The 27,392-nt window shown below is 36.7% G+C and overlaps 1 pseudogene; it reads left to right on the top strand.

Annotated features, from left to right (window-relative positions):
• The first annotated feature begins 24,863 nt into the window (after positions 1 to 24,863).
• Positions 24,864 to 25,422, top strand: LOC101011842 (annotated as a pseudogene).
• Positions 25,423 to 27,392: the final 1,970 nt, after the last annotated feature.

Consider the following 27,392-nt stretch of genomic DNA (forward strand, 5'->3'; position numbering starts at 1 on the left):
TTCAGCAAACATCTTAGAAGCCTCACTGTTTTCACACAATGAACTTTTCATTCTTGTTTATGTCGAGTCTAAGGCAGGAGTGGGATGTGGAGGCGAGATGCTCTGCACTATGAAGCTATTCAGGGACCTTCATAGTTTAATCTGTTGGTTCTTTCATTGCCTATCACCTCAGAGTTCTCCACAGGTTGCCCTCCATTTAGCCAGCAGATGATAGAGACAAGGAGCATTTGGTAAATGGTATGGGAGGTTTTGTGGTTGAGGCAGGGATATGGGCACATTCCTTCTGCCCACATTCCACTGGCCAGAACTCCGTCTTTGACTTTAAGTCAGAAAGAATGAAGAGCTTCCTTTTGATAAATAATAGGCATGTTAGTTTTTAAGCAGAGAAATAACCAAGATGAAAGTTGGGAATTACATTGGCCATGCCTTTATCCCTTCACAGGTAGAAGAACCTGTGAAGGGATAAACTAGACACAGGGAGATCTGTTAAGAATCTATTGCAGTAATGTGGGCAGAGAATGATGAGGCTCAGACTAAAGTAGTAGAAAAAGAATAACAAGAAAATGATGAATTTGCAACATACATTGACTGACTTGTTGACTGAGCAGTAGTAATATTCTTGGGTTTTACAGATTTATAAAATATGGGTGGTCTTTTAGTTAACTGATGCATTTTTTGTTGGTTTATTAGTTTTTTCTCACAGCGATTGTGATAATAAAGATTTAGATGTGAAGGAAAGTTCATAGAATGCAGTGTCTGTGGGAAGTCAGGGAAAGCTATTGAAGAGTCAAGAAAAAACAAAGGGAATGTTTTGAAATTCTGTATATCACATTGAGGATTTTAAACTCAATGTGTGATAGCAAATTAAGTGTCAAAAGAGGACAGATTATATTCAAATATTTTCCCCTATTTGTTTTGCTGCTATTCTCCACAACTGCCAAACATTCAGATGCAAATAAAATACTTGAATAAATAATTCCATTTTGGCTGTGGCAACTGGTTTACAGTATGCATTTAGGGAAATTCTGTAAAGATGTTATTTTTAGGGCTTAGAGGAGAAAAACTACCTGGGAGGCTAACTGGTAACCACTTAATCACACAATTGATCTAATTGAAATAGCTTTAGTCACATTGTTGACATGTATTATAGCAATTAACTAATGCTCAATAAGTTTAAAATACATCATGAAAAGTCCATTACTTAGACAACTAAGGGTGCCATTAATCCCTAAAAAAACCCTACATTTTAAAGCCTTCCTGCAGCCTTTCTGCAATTTATGAGAGACAGGGACATAGCAGCAGTGCAGAGCACAGGGTGATCCCTTTAGTGGTAATAACAGCCAGAGTGATTAACTTAATGTGAGAGCATTTCCATTTCCTTGAGCATGTCAGCACCCCCTCTTGAGTCCCACCTGGGGCCAATTACCAGAAAATTCCAGAATATTCATATTCTCTACTAGGTCATTCACAAAAAAAAAACAAAAACAAAAGAGACTTCCTTTCTTTAGGTCTTCTACACATTTAATTCTCTTTATGAAAAGAAACAAATTCACATACATCTCTCAGTTGTTCAATACAAACTTGGGAGAGGTACTTTTAGGCATCTATACTGTTTCTAGGCAACAGAAACATTTTAAATAAAATTTTCATTAATTTCTCAACAATTATGCAATAATTTACACGTGCAAGTACTCTATCAAATACCTTTCACCATACATATTCATAAAGTAGAATTTGAAAAATATGCTCACACAGTAATAGATTCAGAGTGCAAAACAGAGCAGCAGAATTCCTAAACAGGAACATGTCATTGCTAACAAATAATAAAGCACCAAAGAATACTTGAGCTACTATGAAGCAAATACTCTTCACTTAATCCTTGTCACAACCAAATAACATAGGGGCTAATATTAATCTCTACTTAGAGATGAGTAAATTGAGGCACCAGAGGGTAAGTAACTTGCTGCAAATCACACAGGAAATGACAGAGAAAATGCAGGGACTCAGCTGGCTGAAGGGTTCACCCTTTTAACCCCTTGATGTCTCTTGGAGCAGGAGAATAGAGAATATTCCAGTATCAGAAGCTACATATGTGGTTTGTAGGATGGAAAGGGCATGGGCAAGAAAGGAGCACAAGGGGTGAGACAGAAGTGTTAGGCAAGGATCAGATGATGAAGATACTTGGATAATAGAAATTACAAAACTATTTGGTAATAATTCCAGTAATAATAATGATAATCATAAGGCTCTGGATTTGCACAAAACCTGCAAAAGGGTAATGGACAAATCAGGGTTGGAGCCTCAGTCATCTGCATCTATTTCCAGTCTTTTGAAAAATAAATACTGTTCAAGTAACTCTCCATTGAGAGAGGCTGGCAAATAAAATTTGTTTACTTGTAATTAACATTGGTCACCTTTCCTGAATTGTTGCTTAGATGCCAAAGATTTCTATCTACATCTTGCTTTCAGAATTTTCTGCCAAGGATCAATCTCATATTACTGATTGCAGTTTCCTCAGTAAAATTGTCTGTGACATTCTCAAGACCTATCAAATAGAATGTTCTGTATCAACACATGTTTCTATAAGACCGATTTTCTCTTGATTAAAAAATACCTCTCAAAATCTGTGTACACAGGCAAATGTCTTTGCCACTATTGCTCCTAGTAAGTTGCAATCACCCATGCACTATATAACTTTTAACAAAACAACTAATTTTTATTTCTGATTACTAGAACATAGGTAATTGAGAACTATCTGTCATATGCAAGCTTTGAGCATACCAGAAATTTCATAAATGCATACAATACACACATTCTTTTTATACTTTCTTAAAGTGGTTAGATAGAAAACCAAAAGTGCCCCAGGCTAGATTTCCCAGGGAGGAGATACTGATATGGAGATAAACATGAAGGAAGATTATCAGGGAGTACTTTTGTTACTGAAACACCAGGTGCTCAGTCTATGTCCCATTCCTCCCTCCACAGAAAGCCAATCACTGAGACAACAAGTATTGCCAGAGAAGAAGGTTATTCAGATTCTGCAGCCAAGGAGAACAGGATATCAGTTTCAAATGCATCTCCCCAACCAACTAAAATTAAGGTTTTCTATAGCAGTACAGAAATGTAACCATGTATGAGAAAACAGGAATTAGTTGAGGGATGGGGACAAGGGAGAGGTGTTAGGCCAACAGGAAGCTGGTGCTCAGTTAAGCAATCATGACAGACGAGGGGTCTGGTGTCTCATTGTCTAGATGTGGTGATCTGGTGAGTTTCAGTTCACTGATACTCTCTGGAAGGCCTGATGTTTAGTTTCCTGAGAAAGGAACTCAGATAAGACAAATGTAAGTTTCTCAGGTTTGAAGACTGGAAGGGTCGATTTCTATGTTCATTCAAAAAAACATAAACATCAATTCTATGGGACAATTGGACCAGTATCAGTTCCTCTTTTGTATTTATCAATACCTCAATCATGGGGAGTCTGGTCATAGATCATTCTGGCTGCTTCATGCTGAGGAGGAGTGTTATGGGATACTATGATGTTTAATAATGTAGATAACCCACATTTAAGTGTTTTGTTAAACCTGTTGAGTTAAAGAAGTTAAAGAGTCAAAACTCCTCAATTCATCAGCTGTTTAGGCATCTGTATGCCCATCCTTGAATTGGAGGGTCTGAACTAATTTTATTCTTCAAAATTGGCCCTTACAATCTCAAGCCCCCACTATCTCTTCCGTAATAATCCCTGGTTCTGGAGGAATTAAATAGTTTAATTTTTGACCCTGTTTTTCATGAAAGCAATTCATTTCGATTGTCACCTTCTCCCAGGTCTACAGATGAGGCTTATACTGGTGTCAATGTTTTAGATTTACCCAGGAGTCAAAGCCCTGTAATTTAGCATGAAGATGACTTAATAGAACATCTATCAAAAATGTTAAAAGCATCAATACATTTGGTCAAAACAGAATCACAAGTCATTGAAAAAAATAGTTATTCATTTAAAGAAAGTGCTAATCAAAACACTTTGAAAGCAATAGAGAAATAAAATTATTATAATAAAGGAGCATTCTACCCATAATTTGCAGATAGACTACTTTACTGTAAAATCAGTTTCTATCTATAATATAAATGATCAAATATAGTATATGCATCTATGTTAAGAATAGAAGACAATATTTAATGAAATGTTGAGACATGAAAAAGAACATTTAGAAATTAGTGTTTCAGTTTACTAATATAGCAGCAAGTCCTGCTGTTCTCTCTAACATATCACAAATTAAAACACTGTGATTTGGTGTCTAGTAGTTACTGTCTACAGCACTTGAAACCAATAAGTAGTTAGGTTACTCCTTGCATATACCTAATCACTAGCAATCTAGTGACAGAACTGTGACCAAAGCATTAAAAATGTGACAGGTCCTATGCCAAACTTATCAATGTAAGACAATTAACATTCTCCTTCATCATTAAAAAAAGTAGTATATGCAAATATCAGTTTTGGAAATTCAAAATGAGGACAAATAATCCTCAAGTGCATATATTTTATTTTCAAGTCCACACATGAAGGCCTGTCATCAGTGATAAAAGGCTTAGGATAAAAATTTAAAAATCACTAAAAAGTTTCACAAGTTTTTATTGCTACTTAATCTAAGAGATTGTCACTAAATTTTAATAATGGTAAATACAACTAAAGTAGTTTGAGAGAAATCCTATTTAATATAGTTTCCTTAAGGACAAGGCCAACATTTCCTCAACATTAAAACTTTGTGCCCATATCACAGTTTGTCCTCACCATCTAAAGGAAAAGATCTGAAACCAACTCATATTATTGATTAAATTAAATTACTTTGGAAAAAAACAATATTTAAAAATTTCTATTCTCACCTACTTTTCCAAATAACAAAATAAATAGTGTACTATTGCTGTTCAGAACTTATAAAAACAAGTCTTTATTTTAAAACTCTATGTCTCTCTAGATTATTAGAAGTAAGCAAAACCAATCCAATTTTAAATGGCTGGTGTGCTCTATCTTTTTTTGAAGGTATGACAAAGGTATCTTAGGAATTTTAAACAAATAGAGCAAATGATGAATTGTTGGAAATGCATACAAAACAAAATAACTACTATAGAACCAAATAAAAGCCTTCCATTAGAGACTAAAAACTTCAGTGGCTTTATATATATGTATGTATAGGTGAAACCCAAAGGAGAACAAGCAGCAAATAAATGAAAATTAAAAGGAGAAACATAACAGAAAATCCACTCCAAATTTTTCTCCTACTCAATTTAACCTTGGAAGTTATGGTGTTACCCAGAGCCTAAACACACACACACACAAACACACACACACACACACACACACACACACACACTCTCTCTCTCTCTCTCTGAATATTTTGTTCCTGGTACACAAATTAATGTCTTTATGTCCACCAATACCACTTTACATTTCATGCAATTAAGAAATTCACTTTAGGCCAGGCACAGTGGCTCACTCCTGTAATCTCAGAACTTTGGGAAGTTGAGACAGGAGGATCACTTGAGATCAGGAGTTTGAGACTAGTCTGGTCAACGTAGTGAAACCCTATCTCTACTAAAAATACAAAAATTAGCCAAGCATGGTGGTTTGTGCCTGTGGTCCCAGCTACTCAGGAGGCTGAGACACTAGAATCGCTTGGACCTGGGAGGCGGCGGCTGCGGTGAGCTGAGATCGTACCAGTGCACTCCAGCCTTTTTCAAAAAAAAAAAAAAAAAAAAAATTCACTTTAGGCACATGACTAGTAAGTAATTTGGTGTTAGTACTATCTACAAAGCAATATAAGCATTCATGTGAAATTCGCTTGTAGGGCTTTGTAGATAAAGCAATCTAAAAGCGTGCTAAATCTAGCTTCATGTTTAGCTATATTAAAAAAGAATTGTCAAACTGTTAATTTTTTACAATATTTCTTATTTTACCTTCATCAAGACTAAGAGCTTTATCTATGAGCAATGTAAATTTGCCAGATTTCTCTAATTTTCTATCAAGTTTTAAAGAATCATTTACTATCTAATCTTTTTGTTTATTTGTTTGTTTTTGAGACAGAGTCTCGCTCTGTCCCCCAGGCTGGAGTGCAGTGGCCGGATCTCAGCTCACTGCAAGCTCCGCCTCCCGGGTTCATGCCATTCTCCTGCCTCAGCCTCCCAAGTAGCTGGGAATACAGGCGCCTGCTACCACACCCGGCTAATTTTTTGTATTTTTAGTAGAGACCGGGTTTCACCGTGTTAGCCAGAATGGTCTCAATCTTCTGACCTCATGATCGGCCCCCCTTTGCCTCCCAAAGTGCTGGGATTACAGGCGTGAGCCACCTCACCCAGCCCTAATCTTTTTAACTTTCTATTTTCTCTGTATGTACATGAAGGTAATAGAGAAACAGAAAAAAAAAAAAAAAAAAAAAATTCATATGACATGCTTACACTTTGTTTTGTCCTAAGTTTTCTTTTTAAATAACAAATCATTTTACTATAGTACAAAAATTTACCACACAAGATTCTTTCTCATATGAAAATCTTTTCTTTAACCTTCCTTACCAAAAATATATCTTCATATCCATAACTTTTTCCTGTCTCTCTCCCATACTTACTGATTCCTTTCTTCCTTATTTCATAAATAAGCTTTCCAAGTCCATAATTAGAATTAACCTTTAGATAACTTCTGAATTAGACAAAATTACTATTTTTCTCAATAAAAACATATCTTCTTTGGTACATTTTATATATAGAATTTTATATTAACTAGAATTCCTATTCTTACTAATCTTAAATGTTAATGAAAACCTAGAAGGCAAGAAATTCTGAAAATTCTGAACTATTTATCAGATATTAGGTAGCATTTTATAGATGAGAACAGTTCACAACTTTCAAAAACCTGTTTCCCCATATCGTAACCCTTTTTGAATTGGAAATGACCCAAACATCCAATAAGCATTCAAAATAATTTTAAGATTTTAAACTACACAAAAAGTTCACCTACAAGCATTGATCCCATTTACATGTTTTCAATTCTTTCATTTTTTAAGTTTATTTAGATAGCTTCCGAAAACTGAGATATTAAACAAAGTTAATAATCATTTTAAGTCATTTCCTTGTGAACCACTTTTTATACCCTGTGAATATCAGGTGTTTACCTAAGTGAGAACTTTAAAATTAAATATATGGACATTTTCCCTAATAACTCAGAAGATTCAGCTGTTTTCATTAAAACAACATTAAATTAGACTTATTTGTCAAACAAATCACACAAACACAGATTATTTTATTTTGGCTGGCTTTATAGTTTTATAACCTTCTGTACCAAACCTTGACACCTCAAACTATCTAATAAAGACAAATATAAAACCCAGACAAAAATGTATGCTGACAATTCTGAAGACATTTCTATTTTTATTTTACCAATAATTTTAAAGCCATCTTTTTTAATGATGATTTACTCAAGTCACATGAACTTGAAAAATGCTTGGACATATTCCCTTAATTATGAGTGCTCTTTTATTTATGAGCCAATCTGGTACCCTGTAAAAACAACACATAACATCTAGACCCCTATACATGTATGCAAACAAAGATCCAATAGTTTTTACTTTAGAATTCTAGGCATGAGATAGCAATACAAACTCACTGGTTTACAAACATGTTCACATGGCTAACTTTTTCGCCCTCATAGATAGTACAGTGAAGGCTATGAAACAAAACTGGGTAAATTGGTTCCCATGGCAGTTTAACTTTTAAAGGTCAAACTTCCCCAGATTCCAAAGAACACTGGAGCCAAACAGCACCACCGAAGAGCATCACAGTACTAAGCAGACCCAACTCCGTTTAGAACAGCAGCATAAAAGCATATATACATGGACCTCCATCCTGCTTTCCCATTCAAGAGGAAAATGAATTCAATTCTAAGATAGCACTACAATGCAAAGACAACACAATCAGACAAGATCAGCCACCCTCAGAGTGGTATGGCTGTAGACTTTCCCCTGCTCCATCAACCCACAACTACATACAGACTAACCCAAAGAATGCACCCATGTGGGCTGCACTCTGGGATCAAAGCTTGACCTCCCATAACTACATAGACATACACAAACAATCACCAAAACACAATCCAACTTCTGTAGCAATGAACAAGCCCCAAGAGTGTTCAAACTGAATCAGTCAAGGTAGTATCCTCTCTCCATCAGTTTGGCTTGTTTAACCTGCAAACTGATATGCCTTTGTGATTTTCCAAATCGAGAGGAGCCATTCCCACTATCTAGTACCCATAAAAGACACTCACCTTTCTGGATATAGATGTCAAATTTCAAGAGGTGTTCTTCCTAGGCAATCAGGAGCATGGCTAGGGTTGGCAGAAGTGGGCCCAAATGGGGAGAGACTAAAATCCACTTCTGGCCAAAATGGTCAGATAGCTGCTTAGTCGGCTGGGAAACTCTCCCAGCCCATGGCAGCTAAGTCACAAGCAATGCGTTCATGATCAGGAAACCAAAATTTGTTACCAAAACACCAGGAGTTTGGTCTCACTGCACAGAAAGTCAATCACTGAGACAAAAAGTATTGCCAGGGAAAAGGCTATGCAGGTGCAACAGCCAAGGAGAGAGAAAAATCAGTCTCAAATTCATCTCTTCGACCAATTAAAATTAAAGGCTTCTATAACAGGACAGAAATGTAACCATTTGTGGGAAAACAGGAATTAGGGAGGGGTAAGGTAGAGTAGTTGGCCAACAGGAAGCAGGTAGTCAGTTAGGTGATCAGGATGGATGAGGGGTCTGACATCTCATTGTCCAGATGTCATGATCTGGTAAGTTTCAGTTCATTGATACTATCTGGGAGCCTTGATGATTGGTTTCGTAAGAAAGGAACTCAGATAATACAAATGTAAGTTTTTGAAGTTTTAAGACTGGGAGGGACAATTTCTGTGTTTATTTAAAAACATTGTAAACATCATTATTTGAGACAATTGAGTTGGCTTCACTTTTTGTTTTGTTTTTTGTTTTGTTTTTGAGGTGGAGTCTCTCTCTGTTGCCAGGCTGGAGTGCAGTGGCACAATCTTGGCTCACTGCAATTTCCTCCTCCCGGGTTCAAGTGATCTCCCTGCCTTGGCCTCCTGAGTAGCTGGGACTACAGGTGCACACCACCACACCTGGCTAATTTTTTTGTATTTTAGTAGAGACAGTGTTTCACAATGTTGACCAGGGTGGTCTCGATTTCCTGACTTCTTGATCCGCCTGCCTCAGCTTCCCAAAGTGCTGGGATTACAGGCATGAGCCACTGTCCCTGGCCAAGCTGGCTTCACTTATAGGGTCAAAGAAGCATAGGGCAGTAGGGAGAGTACAGCTGAAATGCAGGTCCAGTGAAAGTCCCAGGAAATCACACATCTCAGGACTGTGTTGCCATTCAGAGCTGTCCCAAGCTTCTGCAAGCTTATGAAACACAAGGGTGTGTACATATATGTATATATATTTAAGATATATACATGCATGTATATATGTATTTAAATATGTATGTATATTTTTATTAAAACCATGCATGGTGACCAATTTTCAATTGTCTGAGATATTATACAAGTATTAAGAGATTATTAATAACGAGTTAATAAGTCTAAGATATTAAAATTAACTAAATTATACTTAATTATAGGATATTAATTTTATAAGACATTAATTTTAATATCTTAGACTCATAAGATATTAAGATTTTAGACTTATAAGATAATTACAGCCAGACAGACAAGTAGCTGGCAGCTTTAGTTCTATACCCTTAGTCATGGTTTAAAATAAACAGAGAACAAAAAACTCACATTTCCAGATGTCCTTTCTTGTAGACGGTCAGTGTATTCTTGAACAAACCAACCAACCAACAAATAAGATTTTCTGTCATCTCTAACCCAACAGAATAGGTCTCCACCTAAAAAAGGATGATCAAATAGGCTATAAAACCAAATTCACAAACATTTCTGGCACATTAGGAAATAACTTCTGAGTCATATAAAAACCAAAACCAGAAACAAAAACACAAGCACAAAATCCAGGGGGAAAAAGAAACAAAAGAGTCAGTGAAGGTAATTTCCACTGCCACTTGGAATTTGCTGCAGAAGCCAAGAGGGGATGTTTGCTTCTATGCCTACACAGTTAAATTGGCTCTGGAAGGTGCATTTACATGGATATCTTGGTGGAACCTTTAGTTTGAATGAACTTATGCAAAGATTTCTTTAACTCATTGGTTAAAGGAAGACTGTAAACTTGTTCATTAACTCTATAAAAAATAAAATAAAAATGAATGTTTAAACTAAGATCTCCTTCAAAGCAGGAACATTCCCAGCTTTGCAAAGTTCAACCTCAGAGCAGACTGTTCTTCCTCTGACTCCTTCTTAATGAAAGCTGTACTGACTCAGAGATCTACTTCCATCTGTACTGGCAGGATACCACAAGCCATTCTATTCTATCTTTAGCCATGCTCAGCTGCCTTTCTGGATTATTCAAATTATCTCCTGAAATACCTCTCATTGTTTTTGTTAGTATTTTGGTTAAAACTTTTTATTGTATTTAACTCTATTTATTTTTCTCAAAATGAAGATTCTTTCATTTTGCAGAATGCAGTGTATATAAATTTCCTCAAATGCATGTAATGTGTTACACTAGAAACACAGTTTCTCCTCTTTCCATGGCTGTTGTAAATCAAAAGTAGAAATTAAATGGCTGAACTCAATCTCTTATGGGCTAAGAAACATAAAAGTATTCCAAACTCTGTTCAAAATTTATTCTTGGTGGAACCAAGAATCCATGAGCCTCTTTTACATAGTGTCTACTTTGATGGAAAATCACCCATGCATGATGACTTGTCCCCTCCATCAGTTTTATTCTGACAAATCAGAGCAGCATACGGGCAGCTACAAAAGAGAATATATATTGAATCAAGGAGTATTTTCAAACTTTTTCTCCTTAGTTGCTTAGGGAATTATACTCAGTAAATAATAAAGCACTCCACAACTTATTCTAAAAAATTCTCTGATTTAAAGTTTCTGACACAGCATGATACGGTTGATTGTGCCAATGGATTTTCCTCCTTAAGTCAAGAAAAACTGCACAACAATAATTACCTAATTAAGATTTGCATAATTATGATTACTAAATTCCAAGAGAACTATTGTAGTAACAATATAACAACTTATCTAAGGCCAATTAAGTTGTTTTTCTGTTCTGCTTTAATTTATTTTAATCCAAAATAGCAATAAACCTGATATGTCTAGTTGATGACTTAATTAACTACGGTATATTAAGAAGTTTGAAATTGTTATGATGCTGAAAACCTCAATGCCCTTCAAGGGCGGCATCTTTATTCTTTATTTCTTAAATAGTTTAGAATTTTCACCATTTTCATAAGTAAGGCTATATCCCAAATTAATATTAACAGGCAACAAAACTTAATGATTCAGGGATGTTTGTTTAATAATGAAAAAGGGAAAGAAAAGGGTAATGTCACTTTCAGTGATGGAAAGAATTAGTTTTATATCTTTGACAGTCAGATTGGAAAATCTGCAATGCAAAATTGAAACTCTGTTCACTTTATGAAAGGAGCAAAAGCATTCAAGGACATAGAAAATAGGATCAAAGAGAAGGTGTGAGATAGATTTATCTAAGGTCTTTGATTTATGTGTTTTGAAAACATCTCTAAGACTATTCTTGAAGAGAAGGACAAGAGAAAAAGCATGTTAAAATCTTCAAGTGGGTTTCATAGTTCAAAATCAAAGGCACTCCACACAATTACAAAAAGAGGAAAATTGGAAAATCACAGAGATATATCGAGCTAGAGTGGCTTAATTAGAATGATAAAAATATGAAAACTTTCTTTTTTTATATTCTTAGTTTTAAAAAATGTATTGGTTTCATGGCTACTAAACATGTGGTCGCATGATCACTCATGTTTTGTCAACAATACTACATAATTTGAGAAGCTGTTAATATCCACAGCTATCTGCTCTCCTTTGAATCCTCAATCCTTCTTCCCAATATTTCTTTTTTTAATCACAATTAAGTATCTAACTCTTTATTCACCCATTTTTACATCTATCTTAATTTACCAAATAATTTTCTTTTCGGAGATAAATTGACATAGCCATTTCCTTTCACTTTAAGAATATTTGGCCTCAATATGGTGATATATTCAGTTTAAAAAAAACCTACAAAAATTTTCTATTAAATTCAAGAGATCTGCATTTACTTTCTTTAGAACCACCAGTGTTTAACATTTCATGAGGATGATGGGTTCACACAGTTTTGTAAAGCTGTCATCCATGGCATTTTAAAGAGATTTGACCTGAGCATTTCAAGCTATGAAAAAACTTTGATATTTAACTAAAATATCATCAAATGGGACAGGATTTGATGTTTTTATACTTAATTATTTAATATCTAGACATCTCTAAGCATTTATTTTTCTACTTCCTATCTCTGTACATCAGTAGTTCTTATTTTTTTTTCCATTCTAACACCTGCTTACATGCAAAATAATCACATACCCAGGTATTGAAGTTGGGCTGTCGATAAAAGTTGGGATTATACACATTTGCTAATACAGGCTATCACTAATTTCATTTCTTTCTCACAACGATTAGAAACAAATACGTGAGAACTGATGTCTTTGATTATCACCACTGGAATGTAGCAAATGTTTACAGAGAAACCCCATTGCTCATGGGGTTTATCCTTGATATTTTTAGTCCCCTTGATATTTTTACTCAGAACATGTCAGAAAAATACAATACTCACTAAAATAGGAAATTGTCATAATCACTGACTCCCCAGACAGAAGCTTCTTTTACAGAAGAATAAACCGATTCTTTAGGAATAAAAGTTACTTTCCTAAATTGGTAATACAGATTTTGATTAAAAATGAATGCCTTTCCTATACTACTAAGCTGGGCTTTATTATTTCTTTCATTTTAAAGATCCCTTGGTATTCTGGATTTCTCTCTATAGCTCCTTCTTACTTTTACTTATAATTACTGTGTTTTATCCTTCAGTTCCCTAAACTTGAACAACTCTGGCTTGTGAGCTTATTAAAACAATTTTAAGGTTGGATAATCTTTATCAAAAGCAGGGTAGTATTATTAAGATTATCCATTTAGCATATATAAGCATTTTTCAAATGACCAAATAATTTAAGATTTAATGTTCCACTATATAGTCAAAAGCCAGTGAGTCATACCACCTTTTGTCTTCTTATGTTTACTTTTAAAGATTGTCTTAGCACAGGAAGAAGTTCTGAGTGTTCACTGTAGTCCCTTTCCCTAAGGCAGTCTCTTCTCTTGTTTGTCAAGACTTCCGCATTTCTTTCTTGGCTCAAGGAAAAAATCTTACTCTGCAACAGTTAGAGAGGAAAATTAAATAAAAAACTTTCTGATTAGAGAAGGCAATTGAATAAATAATCTGCAAAACTTTTTTTTGTGTGTTACAGAGTTTCAGGAATAATTACCATTTTTGAACAGCTTCTGCATTGACGCATATTTCTTATAGATTCTTATTCTGAGTTTGGAGCTTAACGTCTCTCATCCTAAACTCCAAATCAAAGAAAATGGGGGCACCAAAGCACATAGATGTTTAGAGTTTAGCAGTTTTAACATACAAACTACTTTCAAACAAGTAGAACTCTTGTATTTAGCTTATAATTCTTAAAAGTCCAATTTAAGACATGTTCAAGACTTACAGAAGGACACTACTGAAATGAAGATGCAAAATCTGAGCCTAAACTTTTTCTAATTGTTGTCATTAAAACATCAATGGCTTTGCTTTAATGGCTCTAATCTTATGGAACTCGATCAATATTAAGTTCAGCAAGTGTTTCATTTCTAGTTTACATGTAGGTACAATAACAGCAATTCAAAATGATGTTTGTCAACTCTAAAAACAGTGTGAGATTTTGTGTGTTTATTTATTTTTATTACAGTAAAGGTTCATGATAAAGACATTAAATAGTTAAAACAGTAACATGTTTGAATTAAAACTAAAGTTTATCTACTCTTAAGAGTTAAAGTATTAATTTGAGCATATACTTGATAGATATTAAAAACTATCATGGCTCTCTTTCTCCCTTCCTCTCTTGTTAAGAAAACATGAGCTACTTCACCTGAAAGGTATTTCTATTTTGCAAAAAAAATAACATTTACAATCCTTCACATCCAATTTGTATTTCATAAAACAATTTCTTCTTTCTTCTTTCATCAAACAATTAATGAATACCTATGACATAAATGCTATGCCTGTTCTCATGGTGTTTACAGTCTAGTGCTAATCATGGGCATAAAAAGGGGCAACAGGTGTTTTGAGACAAGTGGAGTGTTAAAGGAGCCATTAGGAAAGTACATTTGACCTGAATTCATAGCCAGAAAAGGCTTCCTGGAGGAGTTGGAAATCGGAAAAGAGAATAGCAGTTAGCCAGATGAGAAGGTGAGAAAAATAGCTTCTAGACAAAAAGAGTAGCATGAACAGTGTATGGGAGAGTCAGGAGGAGAAAAGGGAGAACGAGAGAATGAGAGAATGATTAGAGCAACTAAGGAAGTGAAAGAATACAATGAGTAGTGAAGCTAGAGAGGAAACCAGTGACCTCAATGCACAAGAGTACTGTGGTTTGAATGTCCCCTCCAAAACTCATGTAGAAATTTAATTGCCATTGTGACAGTATTAAAAAGTAGGATTTTTAAAGAAGTGATTAAGGCATAAGGAGCCTGCCTTCATGAATGAATTATGCTATTGTATGGAGAGTAGTCTCCCCGTAAAAGGGTAAGTTTGACCCCCATTTTCTGTCTCACATACATGTTTTCTTGCCAAGTGATACCTTCTACCACGTTATGACACAGCAAGAAGACCTTTACCAGATGCAGCCCCTCAATCTTCAGTTTGCCAACTTCTAGAACTATGAGCTAAATCAATCTCTTTTTTTAAATATATAAATTGTCTAGTCTGTGTTACTTCTGTTATAACAGCAGAAAACAGAATAAGACATGGAGCTTTCATACCATTTTGTAAAAAATGGGTTTTATTTTTATCCTAACATCAATTAAGGGTCACTGGATGATTTTAGATAGGAATGTGGCATGATTAGATTTGTGGTTTACAAAGAGGGCTATAGCTGCTTGTTTCACTGCTAGTCCAGCTTCAATATGGAGAATGAGTTTGAAGGGAGTCATCCTGGATTTAAGACCATTTAGAAGTCTGTTGCCAAAATATAGAGAAAAGAAAAAACTGACCTAGATTGAGGAGTGTTGGTGCATATGGAGAAAGATTTATAAAGAAATTAAATTTAATGTGCTTTTCAGATCCATAATGATTTGGGGAAGGAAAGGAGATGGAGGAAATAAAGATGACTATGACTTGGCAAAGGGTGCATGGAAATGACATTAAATGAATGGGTAAAATGGTGCACCTTTGAAGGTGCAAACATGATTTCAGTCTGAGACATGTTATATGTGAGATGTCTATGGATTATTTGTGTAAAAATTCAATAGCAGAGTCAGAAATATAGTAGAGATTTTTATAATCCACTTAGGAATTATCTTGATTGCACAGGATAAGAAATACAATGGAAGGGGGCTGGAGACAGATGGCCGAATAGGAACAGCTCCAGTCTCCAACTCCCAGCCAGCGACACAGAAGACCCGGTGATTTCTGCATTTCAACTGAGGTACTGGGTTCATCTCACTGGGAGTGCGGGCGATGGTGCTGGTCAGCTATTTGCAGCCCGACCAGCCGAGGCTGAAGCAGGCTGAGGCATGCCCTCACCTGGGGCGCAAGGGGGAAGGAATCCCTTTTCTAGCCAGGAACTGGGACCCACACAACACCTGGAAAATGGGTAACTCACCCCAATGTGCGGCTTTAAGCAGAGCAGGCACACCAGGAGATGTATCCCACACACCTGTGGGAGGGTCCCACGCCCACGGGCCTCACCTCATTGCCTAGCAGCAGTCTGTGATCTACCCGGCAAGGCAGCAGCGAGGGCTGGGGAGAGGCCCGCCATTGCTGAGGCTTAAGTGGGTAAACAAAGCTGCTGGGAGCTCCCAATTGGGTGGAGCTCACAGCAGCTCAAAGCCTGCCTGTCTGTAGACTCCACCTCTGGGGACCAGGGCACAGCTACACAACAACAACAACAACAAGCAGCAACAACAAAGCAGCAGAGAGCCTCTGCAGGCGCCAGCGACTCTGTCTGACAGCTTTGAAGAGGCAGGTGGATCTCCCAACCGCAGGGTTGAGATCTGAGAGCGGACAGACTGCCTGCTCAAGTGGGTCCCTGACCCCTGAGTAGCCTAACTGGGAACATCCCCCACTAGGGAACAGTCTGACACCCACACCTCACAGGGGTGGAGTACACCCTGAGAGGAAGCTTCCAAAAGCAAAAGAATCAGACAGGTACACTCGCTGTTCAGAAATATTCTATCTTCTGCAGCCTCTGCTGCTGCTGATACCCAGAGCAAACAGGGTCTGAGTGGACCTCAAGCAATCTCAAAAGCAGACCTGCAGCTGAGGTCCCTGACTGTTAGAAGGAAAACTATCAAACAGGAGGACACCTACACCAGAAACCCCATCAGTACAACACCATCATCAAAGACCAGAAGCAGATAAAACCACAAAGATGGGGGAAAAAACAGAGACTTGAAGCTGGAAATTCAAAATAGAGCGCATCTCAGCAAAGGGCGCAGCTCATCGCCAACAATGGATCAAAGCTGGGCCGGAGAATGACTTTAGCGGAGGCAGAGAAGAAGGCTTCAGTCCATCAAATTTCTCAGAGCTAAAGGAGGAATTCGTGCAAGCGCCAAAGAAATAAAATCTTGAAAAAAGGCTGGAAAATTGGCCATTAATTAATGCAGAAGGTCATAAGCGAAATGAAAGAGATGAAAACCATGACCACGAGAAATCACATTGAGCAATGCAACCTTCAGTAACCACGACCGATCAACTGGAAGAAAAGAGTATCCAGCGATTGAGGATCAAATGAATGGGAAATGAAGCCCGAGAAAGAGAGCAGAAAAAAGAAGAAAAATGGGCTCGAAGCCTGCAAGAAGTATGGGATTATGTAAAAACCAAATCTACGTCTGATTAGGGTGCCTGAAAGTGAGGGAAAATGGAACCAAGTTGGGAAAACACTCTTCAGGATATCATCCAGGAGAACTTCCCCAAGCTAGTAGGGCAGGCCAACATTCAAATCAGGAAATACAAGAAGCGCCACAAAGATACTCCTCGAGAAGAGCAACTCAAGACACATAATTGCCAGATTCACAAAGTTGAAATGAAGGGAAAAATCTTAAGGGCAGCCAGAGAAAGGTCGGGTTACACCCACAAGGAAGCCCATCAGACTCACAGCAGATCTCTCGGCAGAAACTCTACAAGCCAGAAGAGAGTAGGGGCCAATATTCCAGCATTCTTAAAGAAAAGGAATTTTAAACCCAAGAATTTCATATCCAGCTAAACTAAGTTTCATAGTGAAGGAGAAATAAAATCCTTTACAGATAAGCAAATGTAGAGATTTTATCACCACTAAATACCTGCCTTACAAAGAGGACCCTGAAGGAAGCACTCAACATGGAAAGAGGATCAACCGAGGTACCAGCCATTGCAAAAACATATGCCAAAATGTAAGAACCATCAGGCTAGAAGAAACTGCATCCAATGAGGCAAAATAACCAGTTAATATCATAATGGCAGGTCAAGTTCACACATAACAATCTTAACCTTAAATGTAAATGGACTAAATGCTCCAATGAAAAGACACAGACTGGCAAACTGGATAAAGAGTCAAGACCCATCAGTCTGCTGTATTCAGGAGACCTCTCACATGCAGAGACATACATGGAAACAAAATAAAAGGGATGGAGGAAGATTTACCAAGCAAATGGAGAACAAAAAAGCAGGGTTGCAATCCTAGTCTCTGATAAAACAGACTTTTAAACCATCAAAGATCAAAGAGAGACAAAGAAGGCCATTACATAATGGTCAGGGATCAATTCAGCAGGAAGAGCTAACTATCTTCCTAAATATATATGCACCCAATACAGGAGCACCCAGATTCATAAAAGCAAGTCCTTAGAGACTTACAGAGACTTAGACTCCCATACAATAATGGGAGACTTCCAACTACTCCACTGTCAACATTAGACAGATCAACAAGACAGAAAGTTAACAGGATATCCAGGAATTGAACTCATCTGCAGCAAGCAGACCTAATGAACATCTATAGAACTCTCCACCCCAAATCAACAGAATATACATTCTTTACTCAGCACCCACATCATTGCCTCCAAAATTGACCATATAATTGGAGTAAAGCACTCTCCTCAGCAAATGTGTACAGAACCAGAAATTATAACAAACTGTCTCTCAGACCACAGTGCAATCAAACTGAACTCAGGACTAAGAAACTCCGAAATCAAAACCGCTCAACTACAGCGGAAACTGAACAACCTGCTCCTGAATGACTACTGGGTTTTATATGAAATGAAGGCAAGGGGAAATAAAGATGTTCTTTAAGAACCAATGGAACAAAAGATACAACATACCAGAATCTGGGACATTTAAAAGCAGTGTGTAGAGGGAAATTTATAGCACTAAATGCCCACAAGAGAAGCAGGAAAGATCAAAATTGACACTCTAACATACATGATTAAAAAGAACTAGAGAAGCAAGAGTAAAACCACATTTCAGCTAGCAGAAGGCAGAAATATAACTAAGATCAGAGCAGAACTGAAGGAGATAGAACTAAAAAACCCTCAAAATCAATGAATCCAGGAGTTGGTTTTGAAAAAAGATCAACAAAATTGACAGACCACTAACAAGACTAATAAAAAGAAGAAAAGAGATAAGAATCAAATCAGCCCATAATTCAAAATGATAAAGGGATATCACCACCGACCCCACAGAAATACAAACTACCATCAGAATTATAAACACCTCTATGCAAAATAAACTGGAAAACCTAAAAGAAATGGATAATTTCACAGGACACTTACCTCTTCCAAGACTAAACCAGGAAGAAGTTGAATCCCTGAATAGACCAATAGTAGGCTCTGAAATTGAGGCAATAATTAATAGCCTACCAACCAAAAAGTCAGGACTAGATGGATTCACAGCTGAATTCCTACCAGAGAGGTATAAGGAGGAGTTGGTACCATTCCTTCTGAAACTATTCCAATCAATAGAAAAGAGGAATCCTCTAACTCATTTATAGGGCCAACATCATCCCTGATACCAAAGCCTGGCAGAGACACACAACAAAAAAAAGAATTTTAGACCAATATCCCTGATGAACATCGGTAAAAATCCTCAATAAAATACTGGCAAACCCAGTTCAACAACACATCAAAAGCTTATCCACCATGATCAAAGTGGGCTTCATCCCTGGGATGCAAGGCTGGTTCAACGATACGCCAAATCAATAAACATGAAAATCCAGCATATAAACAGAACCAAAGACAAGAACCACATGATTATCTCAATAGATGCAGAAAAGACTTTTGACAAAATTCAACAGCCCTTCATGCTAAAAGCGGCTCAATAAATTACGGTGATGGGCGATTACCTCAAAATAATAAAAGAGCTATTTATGGCAAACCCACAGCCAATGTCATACTGAATGGGCAAAACTGGAAAAATTCCCGCTGAAAGCTAACAAGACAGGAATGCCCTCTCTCCACCACTCCCTATTCAACATAGTGTTGGAAGTTCTGGCTAGAGGGCAATTAGGCAAAGAAATCAGAATTATTCAGTTAGGAAAGAAGAAGTCAAATTGTCCCTGATTGCAGATGACATGATTGTATATATTTAAGAAAACCCCATTGTCTCAGCCAAAAATCTCCTTAAGCTGATAAGCAACTTCAGCAAAGTCTCAGGAAACAAAATTAATGTGCAAAATCACAAGCATTCTTATACAATAACAGACAAACACAGAGCCAAATCATGAATGAACTTCCATTCACAATTGCTTCAAAAGAGGGAATAAAACACCTAGGAATCCAAAACTTACAAAGGGATGTAAAGGACCTCTTCAAGAGGGAGCACTACCAGCCACTGCTCAGTGGAAATAAAAGAGGGACACAAACAAATGGAGAACATACCATGCTCATGGATAGGAAGAATCAATATGTGAAAATGGCCATACTGCCCAAGGTGATTTATAGATTCAATGCATCCCCATCAAGCTACCAATGAGTTTCTTCACAGAATTGGAAAACTGCTTTAAAAGTTCATATGGAACAAAAAGCCCGCATCTCCAAGACAATCCTAAGTCAAAAGAACAAAGCTGGAGGCATCCATACCTGACTTCAAACTATACTACAAGGCTACAGTAGCAAAACAGCATGGTACTGAGTACCAAAGAAACAGAGATATAGACCAGTGGAACAGAACAGAGTCCTCAGAAATAATACCACACATCTACAGCCATCCCTGATCTTTGACAAACCTGAGAAAAACAAGAAATGGGGAAAAGGATTCCCTATTTAATAAATGGTGCTGGGAAAATTGGCTAGCCATAAGTAAGCTGAAACTGGATCCTTTCCCTTACTCATATACGAAAATTAATTCAAGATGGATTAGAACTTAAATGTTAGACCTAATACCATAAAATCCTAGAGAAAACCTAGGTAGTACCATTCAGGACATAGGCATGGGCAAAGACTTCATGTCTAAAACACCAAAACAGCGGCAGCAAAAAGCTAAAAATTGACAAATGGGATCTAATTAAACTAAAGAGCTTCTGCACAGCAAAGAAACTACCATCAGAGTGAACAGGCAACCTACAGAATGGGAAAATTTTTGCAATCTACTCATCTGACAAAGGCTAATATCCAGAACCTACAAGAACTCAAAACAAATTTACAAGAAAAAACAAACAACCCCATCAAAAGTGGGCAAAGGATATGAATAGACATTTCTCAAAGAAGACATTCATAGCCAACAGACATATGAAAAAATGCTCATCATCACTGTGGCCATCAAGAAATGCAAATCAAAACCACAATGAGATACCATCTCACACACCAGTTAGAATGGCGATCATTAAAAAGTCAGGAAACAACAGGTGCTGGAGAGGATGTGGAAATAGGAACACTTTTACACTGTTGGTGGGATTGTAAAGCCTAGTTCAACCATTATGGAAAACAGTATGGCTGATTCCTCAAAGGATCTAGAACTAGATGTACCATATGACCCAGCCATCCCATTACTACAGGATATACCCAAAAGGATTATAAATTATGCTGCTATAAAGACACGGCACACACGTATATTTATTGCAGCACTATTCTAATAGCAAAAGACTTGGAATCAGCCCAAGTATCCATCAGTGACAGATTGGATTAAGAAAATGTGGCACATATACACCATGGAATACTATGCAGCCATAAAAGGGGCAGTTTAGATCCTTTGTAGGAGTTTATCAGATGCAGCTGGAAACCATCATTCTTAGCAAAACTATGCAGAACAGAAAACCAAACACACGCGTATTCTCCCTCACTCATAGGTGGGAACTGAACAATGAATCACTTGGACTCAGGAAGGGAACATCACACACACGGGGGGCCTATCATGGGGAGGGAGGGAGGAGGGATTGCATTGGGAGTTATACCTGATGTAAATAGCTGAGTTGATGGGTGCAGCACACCAACAAGCACAGAAACCATACATATGTAACAAACCTGCGTTATGCACATGTACCCTACAACAAAAAGAGACTACTTGGGAAAAAATAAAAGTTGTAAATAAAAGAAGAAAAAAAAAAAAAAAAAAAAAGAAATGCAATGGAAATTTCTAGTATTTAATTTGGGATTGATCCCAATTACTAAGAATAAAACCCGAGAAGCCCCGATAATTAAGGAAAGAGCAGAGAGTAAAACCTGAAAGGCAATTTGAGAAGAAATAGCCAGACATTTAAGAAACATAAAATGTAGCAATATAGTATTATAGAATCCAAGGAAAGCAGATACCATATTTGATAGGTAAAGTAATGGCTCTCAAATGAGATTCACATTCTAAACCCCAGGAACTGTGAATATGATACATGATATGACAAAAGGGAGTTTGCAGAGATGATTAAGTGAAGGACCCTAAAATGGGAGATTTAACTAGATTATTACCTGGGCAATCCCAATGTCATCACAAGTATCCTTATGAGACAGAAGCAGGAGAGTTAGAGTCAGAGAAAGGGATATGGTAATAAAAACAGAGGGGTGGTGTATGAAAGAGACTGGGAGAGAAAAAGAGATGAGCCAAAAATCTCAGATGACTTCTAGAAGCTGGAAAAGACCAAGAAATGGATTCTCCCCTAGAGAGAAGAAATGTGGCTTTGTCAATTCATTTCAGACCTCTGACCTCCAGGATGTTAAGACATATTTGTGTTGTTTTAGGCTACATATTTTGTGGTAATTTGCAACAGTAGTAGGAAACTAATACTCTATATGAGTTGACTTAAGCAATAGAGGATTTATTGATGACTTTTAAAAGAGAAGGAATCTTTTCAAAAACAATTTGTGAAATTGCAGTGTTTTGAGTAGTTAAAAAGAGTAAGTTATCCTTTTGAATCTTCATTGGTTACATCTCTGCCCTGGCTGTTTCAGGTTGCTGGCTTCTTCAGCTCCAAGTCTGGGATATATGAGGCAAAAGGAAACCCAAGGAACTCTCCAGTGTGTCATTTCTTGGTCTCAAGGTTCTTAGCTGGTCTATTTTCCTCTTTCTGCCTTTCAGAGCCTTCTTCTGTGTTTTACACATAATGTTCAGGGGTTTTAGCTGTACTTGGCAGGGAGAATAGGGGGGAAGTTCCAAAATTGAGTTCTTAATTTTGTTTTTTTAAATTTTTGCTTACTAGTGCTTTTCAATATTTTTCCATTAGACATGAATTACTTGTGTTTTTAATAAATGTGTTTTTGCATCATAATGCCTACATTGGTACTTTAGTAATTGGTCACATAGTAATTAATATACAAATTGAAATTTATTTTGCATAATATAAATAATCTGAAACCAAGAAAAATAAACAAATATGATGAATATTCCCAATCCTATTTCACCTGTGACTCATCAATGACATCAACTCTCAAATGGAATTTTCTAAAATTCATCCTATACAAGGTGATTTTTCAAAATACTTAACAAGTGGTATGGCACAGGCAGAAACTAATAAAGTGATTGTCTGCAGTCAGAAAGGATACTGGCTAGTACAATATAGTGAGGCTTATCAGTCCTACTTCTATAGAGAAGCTAATAAAATTCCTAAGAAAGAAAAGAGTTCCATGGGTAATGACCTTTGGGAAATAACACTTACCATTTCCTTCCCTTCAGAATTCTTTTCAGAAAAAAAAATGTATTATTAGCTTCATTAAATCTAGATTTTATTTTATCATGAAGTTGTTTTCTCATCAAACCCACTCCCTACACACATATTCACAACCTAGAGAATACAGTTTGAAATGTTCTCTCAAGTGCTTTTATGCTAAACTGTTATTCTGCCAACCCATTTCTTGTCCGTATCCTTTTCTCCCAGTTAATAATTATTGCCGCTCAAATATAATTTATTCTGTAAAATTACTTATTCTATATCCTAGTCTGTTTAAGAAAAAGGACACATCTAAAATTAAGTCATATGAGACATTAACACTTCCCTGGATCTATGGATACATTTATTTACTGGTGCATATTAGCAATAAGTAAATGCAGCATGGGCCGGGCACAGTGGCTCACGCCTGTAACCCCAGCAGTTTGGGAGGCCAAGGAGTTCAGGTTACCTGAGGTCAGAAGTTTGAGGCAAGCCTGGCCAACATGGTGAAACCCCATCGCTACTAAAAATACAAAGTTAGGCAGGCATGGTGGCACATCCTATAGGCTCAGCTACATGGGAGACTCAGGCAGGAGGATTGCTTGAGCTCAGGAGGCAGAGGTTGCAGTAAGCCGAGATTGTGCCAGTGCACTCCCGCTTGGGTTCTGTCTCAAAAAATAAAATAAGTAAATTTGGCATATTAGAAAAAGGTGAAAGTGATGAGTTCAGAGCTAAAATCACAGATAGATTTTCTGCAATATCATCCCTTCTCACTTGGTAAGAGCTCCTTGTGGAAAATTCTGCAGCTGTATCTTGGCTCAGATACTACAAAGTTTAGTAGAAATCTGCCATCATCACAAGATGAATAAGTGAAAACCTGTGTACCGAGTATTTTATGCCTCTTGTATGGAGTAAGGTTGAAAAAGAATTGTATGGTGTTGATCTAATTCTTCTTTCATATTTAAAGTGATATTTTGTTTTTAGAGAGAAAACAAAATCTAGACGCTTTCTCAGTCCCTCTGCTATTGGAAATGTGATGGGAATGAACTTCTGTCTGACAATCATATTGTCGTTATGTCTATATAATATTGCAACACTTAGATAACCTATGAAAGGAAGTTAAATGATGTGTAATGAGATATTTCCAGAGGTAATTATATCAAAGAAGAACAGATCTCTTTATGCAAGGGGATCCAGTAGATAATGCAAAACTATTAGCCAATAAAGTTAAGAACGGAGAGAGGAAAAACCACAATGTGTCATTGAAAAGGATGCAAAATTAAACTTCAAAATACATGAAGATAACTAACATTACAAATAGGCAAATCAGCCAACCAAACCAAACCAAAAACAGATATTACAAAATGTGAACAGGTAGATATAAAAATAAACCAATCAACATTTTTGGAAATTAAGAATATGATCATTGAAATTAAAATTTAATAAGCCATATATAGTACTGTTGAATAAAGGAATAATTCAGTTTAAAGATAATAATAGGAGACACAAGAGTGTGGCATGAACATGGAAAAGCAAAATTAAACAGGAAGTATGTGACCATGAAGTGAATGCTCAGTCTCAGAGATCAGAGGCTTAAAGAATAGGATAGACTGAAAACTAAAAAGAAAGAAAAATAGTATCCCAGCATGCTAAAGAAAAGAAAAGTTCCTCAACACCCTTCCTGGTTATTTTTCCAATACAATACACGCTGGGTCCACCTTACCACATCCTGTTTGATACCAGCTTTATCAACTTTTCCATTAAAATCAAACTGGACTTAGTGTAGTCAATGTTGGACTGTCTGTATACACGTCTATCCCTTGTATAACTGTGTAATGGCTGAAATTGGGGAATTAGGGCAGAAGTTTCAGGTAGCTCTAAGGATTGTTAAGGATCTAATATTTGAATGATTACCGGGGACACACAAAAAAACCTATGCAGATGACAACTTAGCACAGAGAGTAACTCACAAGTGCTACATTGTGTCCTTGGTTGACAAGGACCTTAAAAAAGAATCCAAAAGAATCCTGGAGTTCCTAACATGTACATTTCTAATCTAGATAAAACTCTGAATAGATGTCAGGTGACTATGGAGCCCCTAGGTTCTAACTCTTATAAGACAAAGTTTCTCTGCCTTTCTTTGACCAACTTTCTGTTGTTTCCAGTTCATTAAACATTCCGTAGTGTGATATGTAGCTTCCATTTACCCATTTGCTCTATTATGAGCTGAGTATGGTTAAATATGCTCACTTTCTTGTGCTGTTTTGAAATTGATACTTTGTCTCACTTAAAAATTTTAGGCCGGGCTCAGTGGCTCACATCTGTAATCCCAGCACTTTGGGAGGCCAAGGCAGGCGGATCACCTGAGGTCAGGAGCTCGAGACCAGCCTGACCAATATGATGAAACCCCATCTCTACTAAAAATACAAAAATTAGCCAGGCATGGTGGTATGTGCCTGTAATCCCAGCTACTTGGGAGGCTGAGGCAGGAGAATCACTTGAACCTGGGAGGCAGAGGTTACAGTGAGCCAAGATCACAACACTGCACTCTAGCCTGGGCAACAGGAGCAAAACTCTTTCTCAAAAAAAAAAAAAAAAAAAAAATTAAATAATGATCAAAGTGTACAAAATCCTAGGAAGAATATGTCTTATACCTTTTTCTGAGTTCTGTTGCACAGTGTGGTGAATATGGTTAATAAAAAAGTGTCACACATTTCAAAATTGCTATGAGAGTAAACTTCAAATGTTCTTAACATGAAAATGTTAAGTATTTAAAGTGATGGGTATGTTAACTAACTTGATTTAATTAATTATTTGACATTATATCCATAGATTATGACATAACTTTGTAACCCATAAATTTACACAATTATAAATTGTCAGTTTACAATAAAAAGTGGCATATTTTTAGAAAAAAAAAGTATTCAGTCAAACAGAAGGCAGAGGTTAAAATATTTAGAAAGAATAAAAGGAAAGGAAGAAAGAAAAAAAGAAGAAGGAAAGGAAGGGAGAAAGAGAGGGATGAAGGAAGAAAGAGAAGAAGACAGTTTACAGAGCCGGGAAATAGTTGAAAATTTACAAGATAGACTGAATAGGACTTTCTCCACCACTTCTTTTCCCTGCCAAAAAAGAGAAGAGAAGTAATGACAGGAGAGATAATGACTGATTTTTATTTTTTTTCAAAATGGAGAGAGGAGACGTAAAATCAAAAGGATATCCAATTCCAAGGCTGGAGTTTTTAAAGTTCACCTTAGAAATGACATGGTAAAATACAAATTTGAAAAGTTACCATAAAGTAAAGCCATCTACTTACCAAAGAATAGTAATTGCCTTGGCAGTAAACTTTTTAGCAAAAATAAATAAATGCTAGAAAATACTGGTATAACATCTTCAAATAGCTGAAGGAATTCCACACTAGTGCAAACATCATGCAAGAGTAACTACATCTGGCAATGCTGGAGACTGAATTCTCTGAGAAGGTCTCCTACAAAAACATAACTAAATGATGAATAACATGTTTTCCAGAGCATGCTCGGCTCCAGGAAGCAGGGGAAATCTGTTATCCCTCCCTCAAAAGGACTTGAGTAGTAGTTGAAAGTGCGTGCTGTGAGAGGTAAGCAAGTGAGAGAAATGCGATTGCTCCTCAAACAGGTGGCTTTAATACGAGCAGGTGCCCTTCATACTACTGCAATTATACATTAAACTTTTGGCCGACAACGAAGTAAGGAAGCTGAAGCTGAAATGCCTATCTTAAGCTATGATACCCTAAAAGGTCCAACTAGATCTATGATACGCCAGAGACCCTTAACAGAAACAAAAGCTGAAGAAAAGCATTCCCAATGTAAGGCCACACTATTCCCAGACCAAAGTCAATCATAAGTTTCTAAATACTATCAAGCAAATAAAGAGACAAGATATCATGAATGAGGCAGCAGAAAAAAGAGAAAAAAAAAAAAAAGATTTAGCCCATAAAAACCTTAAGATAATCAAATTGTCAGACGCAAAATGTAGAATAGCCAATGTAGAAAACATAAAAACTGAATTCTCTGATAGACCAAGCCACAAGAGACTTTCATAAA

Source organism: Papio anubis, chromosome 2 (assembly GCF_008728515.1).
Source record: "Papio anubis isolate 15944 chromosome 2, Panubis1.0, whole genome shotgun sequence".
Taxonomy (NCBI): domain Eukaryota; kingdom Metazoa; phylum Chordata; class Mammalia; order Primates; family Cercopithecidae; genus Papio; species Papio anubis.